The sequence below is a fragment of the Pteropus vampyrus genome, unplaced genomic scaffold, assembly GCF_000151845.1.
Source record: "Pteropus vampyrus isolate Shadow unplaced genomic scaffold, Pvam_2.0 Scaffold66, whole genome shotgun sequence".
Taxonomy (NCBI): Eukaryota; Metazoa; Chordata; class Mammalia; order Chiroptera; family Pteropodidae; genus Pteropus; species Pteropus vampyrus.
In genome coordinates, this window is record NW_011888847.1 from 1208228 (window position 1) to 1213783 (window position 5556).

Sequence of the window (5556 nt, forward strand, 5' to 3'; positions counted from 1 at the left end):
TAGAGTTTATCTTTAGTAAAACTATGAGATAATTGTGACACTGAACTAAAGAGGGAAAAGGTCAAACTAAAGTCTCTGTGCAGGGCTATGTTAATCAGAAGGAGCTGATTCACTCCACCCAGCTGCAGAAAGGCTCAGGAATTGGTGGCACCAAGTGTCTGGATGGCAGAGGGGAGGTGAGGGAGTAGGAAGGGGACTGTTTAAGAGTGACCTCTAGGGTCCCACCCACTTTACAAGAGGGATACCTTTTCTTTACCCTCACAGGTGAGAGTAGGCTCTCTGGAGAAGCTGAGCTGGAAATTCTCAGGAAATTTGGTACAGAGGAGAGCTAGCAGTGAGGTGCTAGAGTCTGAAAAAAGGGAAATGAGGACCTCAATGCCAGGTTCTCATGGCACTCCTTCCCTCTCCCTCCTGCCATAGGAGAAACTGAACATCAGAGAAGAGACTTACCTACATTGAAATCTAGGGATATGAAGTGAAAAAGTTAGCTAGACACTTGCTCTCATTACAAGTCACCAGAAGATAAGCCCTCCCTCATAAAAACAGCTTCCAAACAGCTTTTAATTACCTCATTTTGAGTTATAAATAGATAGACCAAGATCACGGGAGATCTGAGGAAAATATTCAACATGGAAGTTAGAAACCAGAACAACAACTCAGAGTTAGGGAAAACTTTCAGGGAGAGAAAAAAATCATTCCAAAGGATTGGGAGAAAGAATTACATCAGACTTCTCAGCAACAACACTGACAGCTAGAAGCTATGGAGCAATGCCATTAAGTTTGAGTAAAAGTTATTTTCAATCTAGAATTCTATACCCACCCACTCAAACAAAACATTGTTTATGTATGGGGATAAGATATACACATTTTCATACATTCAAAATCTCAAAAAGATGTTTCTTTCACATATTCTTTCTCAAGAAATTACTAGATGGTATGTCCCACCAAATGAGAAAATAAACCGAGAAAGAACATAGCGGATCCAGAGAACAAAGCCCTCAGACCTAGATGTGGTAGGCCTAGAAGTAACTCATGTAAATTAAGTGCAAAGAAAGGCTCCAGGAAGGATGCCATCAGGGGAAACAAAACAGAACTACTGTTTTGTTTGGTCATGTGAAAATTTTTAGTGAGAAGCATTTTATGGAACTGTTAGTGGTTATCGGAGCACTTTTAATTGGTTCAATGAAATCAAAGCAAATGAAAAAAACAGGGATTTATCAACGTCAAGAGAAACTAAAAGATAAACAAGAAAGAAAATGCAATCACTATATACTTCTTGACTCATCAGCAAGCAATATTTATAGTCATATTAACACTAAATATGGGTTTAACCAAAAAATATGATACAACTATGTTGGGAGGGTAGGGGAAGGGGTAGGGAAGGAGTGCTAATTGCCTCACCTACAATGAAAGGAAATCAATAGGTAATATCTAACTTGATGAATAGAGAGAATCACACACCCAGAAACTTAGAGGCAAATAGGAACAACTACAAAAGCTGAAAATGATTGTCTCTGGATAATAGGATGGTGGGGGTGGGACGAAGCTCTGTGAAAATATTGCTGTTGTTTATTATAAGCCTTTTGGCACTTCTTGACCTTTTAAATTATGTACATATATTGCTTTGATAAGTAAAAATTAGTTTTAAAATATCATATTGAAGGGGCACCAAATTATTAGCTGGTTTAGCTGCCCACGTGTGTTATTACAGCTTTGCACTTATGCTTGGAGGATTGAAGATGTAGTCAGAGAGCGGGTCAGAGGACAGATTATGAAATGCGTTGTCTGCCAAGCCAAAGAGCTCGGATTTTATTGTACAGGGAATCCTTGGGGATCTTAATGGAATAATAGGATCAGATGTGCTCTCTGAGCATTAGTTTCCTAGACTGAGTTGGCCTAACGAGGACTATTCTGCCACTTATTTCTCCCTCAACATTTTATTATAAAAATTTTCAATTATTTTATTAGTTACTAGTTTTAAATTTTTATTTTTATTATTGTATATAATTAAATAATTGTAAATTATCTGTACTACGAAAAATTTTTAGAAAAATTGAATTATACAGTGAACATATAACTACCTAGATTCTACAATTAACAAATCATTATTTGCCTTCTCACATAATGATCCATTTATCTATCCCTCTGTCTATCCATCAATCCATGTGATATTTTTGAGACATCAATATACTTCATCTCTAAACACTTTAGCATGTACTTAATTTATTAGTTTTTTATTTGTTTGTTTTTTGGGGTAAAATCTGTATAGATTGGAATTCACAAATCTATAATGGACCATTCCAGAGTTCTGACAAACGCATATGCCTGTATAACCCACATTCTTCTCAATACATAGAACATTACCATCACCCCAGAATGTTTCCTCATTATGCTGTCATTTTTTAGTTTCTCGGCAACTGTAAAGTCCCCAACAGGGCTGGATACTGACGTTGAAGCCATTGCATGAATGTAGAGAGGAAGAAGAATGGGATGTGGAGGTGGGGCTGTCGACACAGCTACCTTGTTGGTGGGGGTTCCAGGATAATCAGACATTGACAGTATGAGAGGTTCACCTTGGTTAATATCTTGGTTAAGGATATCAGATAAAGCTTTGAAATCTACCGGTTGGCCAAGCCTACACTAGATGACCTCTAAGTTCCTTCCAGCTCTGAGGCTGTATTTTTGTTTCTGGGGTTTGGAAAGCTGACTTTGTTTTCAGTGAGTTTCACAAGCACTTTTTAAGTTTATGGATCTAACAGGCCCTGAAAGGCTCATAGTACATTAGCTACTACGAATGCCATCTGTTGATGGGCAGAGTTAATCGGCTCTTGCTCTGGCTTGGGCTTTGGTTCTGTCTGTTTGATTTTGCAAGTTGTAGGTTGGTAAGTTGAAGAGTTCTGTAATATACCATTCTTGACATCTGATGGTGGCACCGTTTGTCCACCTTCCATAAAAATTACACCGTGAATAATTGTCCTGTTGTGACAAATGATGAACATTTATAAGATTGTTGGCTAGAGTTAGAATTTCAAGCACAGAACTTGTCTCAGTGTGAAGTTAAGTAATCTCAGGACCTATGGTTTCAGGCCTTTCTTAACCAGACTAGGCTTTAATAAACACAGTAAAACATTTGGTAGAATTTAATCAATACTCTCTCTGACACTTCAAAACTACAGATTATTTTCGGAATAGTGAAGATCAAGAAGTGCCTTCCCAAGCATAAAAGAAAAGACCCAGTCAGTCAGGCAGTGGTTTCTGAGCCGCTAACTAAATCCCCTGGCTCTGGACTAGGCCCCAGCAGGGATTCAGAACACTGTGAGAATGACTTGACTTTCAAAGAAGACAGAACTCACACCAGCTAGGCAGACACTCAAGTGCTCAGCTGTGTGCTGTTTCTCCCCTGGACTAGCGCAGGTCCCCTCTGCTACAGAGCCATTCTTTTTCTCTCAACGTTCTTCACACTTAAACTTTGTGTCAGTCTCACTGCCAGACTGTGAGCAAAAGATCTGCCCAGTTCACCGTTGCATTCTCAGGACCTAGGCCAGTGCCTGGCACAGAGCATGTTGCCAGTTGAGTAAATGAATAGAACTTATACAAAGGTATTTCTATTAAATAAAATAGTTTGAAAATGCAAGTTGTGTCAGGTTAGATTTTTTTCAAGGCTTTTACTTTTACAGCACAGGTATGCCATTCTCCAAAGCATTTCTTGATCCCTGACAACCACCTCATCCCCACAAAATCTGGTCCCACTTCTATGCCTTGATCCTATTACATCTTAAGCATCTGTATTTATCACTCTCTACTGTATGTCTTTTTGTATTCTTGCCTGTATCCCACACAAGACATTGAGAGCAAGATCCCTACATTAATTCCTAGATTCAAGATATAGTGGTTGAATAAGTAAGCTTTCTTTTCCTGAAATTATTAAAGCCAAATCCATTAATTAAACCTGCTGTAGACAAGATTTACCAGGAGCAAGAGTTTATAATATTTTTATAAGATTTCCCTCAATGAATATTTGTTGAAAACTGTTAAAGATAAATTATTAATCCATTGCAATTAGCGTTCCCAATGGCCTCTATGAGCTCATTTCCCATTCTGAGTACACTGCATCATCTCCCTAGATCTAAGCCTTACTTCACAGGAAAATGAGGCAGATTCTCTCTGACGGTATGTTGAACAGTGGTGGTTTGTGGGTCTCATTGAAGAACTGTTTTTCTTCTTCTTTTTGCTAGAGAAAATTATCAAGTTTCTAGGATCGCTGAAGTTGACATGTGAAGGCTAAAAGTTTAGAACTAGTATTAGAAAATTGTAATTACCAGGGGTGTAATTGCTTAACTGAAAAAGTAGATGATTATGTTATCTAAGAACATCCAAAAAAAAAAAAAAGGTATACCAAGCAGATGGAGCTTGGTGCTCCTGAAAGCCAGGGTGTAAACACTTAATAATTTCACTCTTTGAAAAAAAATAAAGACCCCTTAATCTACTGTTAGGTTGAATAATCTAAGAGCAAAATTGTAATCTGAGATTGAACCAGGTCTGCCTGATTCCATAGTCTATGCTTTCTCCCTCCCTATATCATAACTCTATGGAGAAACAAGTGGGACATCTTGTGTGGAAGGACTATAAGAATGGTTTATCTCCCTTTATAGTCTTTGATACTATGATAAAATCTCCTGTCTCCTGACTGCAGAGGCTTGATGATAAGTATTACTTCTAAGTAGTCACTGGTGTCATAGGAAGAACATGGACTGGTAGTCAAGTCTCAGCTCTAGGACTCAGCAGCTTTGGAAAAGTAAGTTTAAGTTCAGTGTACCTCCATTTTCTCTGAATTATTAAATATTTCTTGAGCAGCAATAGCTCTAGTTTAAGCACTTTATGGCATTACCATATTTAACCCTCACATCATAAAGATAATAATAATAATAGATAACTCTATTTTCCAGATGGGAAACAGGCTTAGAAAAATTAAATAACTTTCTCAAGGTCACCAAGCTTCACTACCCACAGCTTCAGACATATATTCGATAGCTTACCATCTCCATCTAAATGTTAAATAGGAAACTCAAACTTAACTGCTGAAAAGTGATTTCTTTATCATTCTCTCTTCCAAGTCTTCCACATTTCAGTAGATGATACCACCTTTTTTAGATCAAAAGCTAGGAACCAGTCTTGATTTTTTTCTCTCAACTTCTCTCCCCCTCCCCTACGACCCCATCAATCCAATGCATTAGCTAGCTATTCCTCTGAACTCTATCTCAAAAATACATTCCTTACTTTCTCTACCGCTACCACAACCCAAGCCATGATCATCCCTTGTCTGGGTTTCTGTAAAAGCCTCCATGCTTCTGGTAGCACTACACCTCCCCTAGCCTCATTTCCACCATCCACAGATGGGATAACAAAGCCCCAGAGCCTTTGTACTCCTGTTAAGACCATCATCCCTTTTTCCCACACCAAAGTCATAGCCCCAGTATCACAGTCTACCAGGGAGACCATTGGCACAAATCCCATCTTGTCCTTAATCCAGATTGCCACAAGACAGAACTATATCTC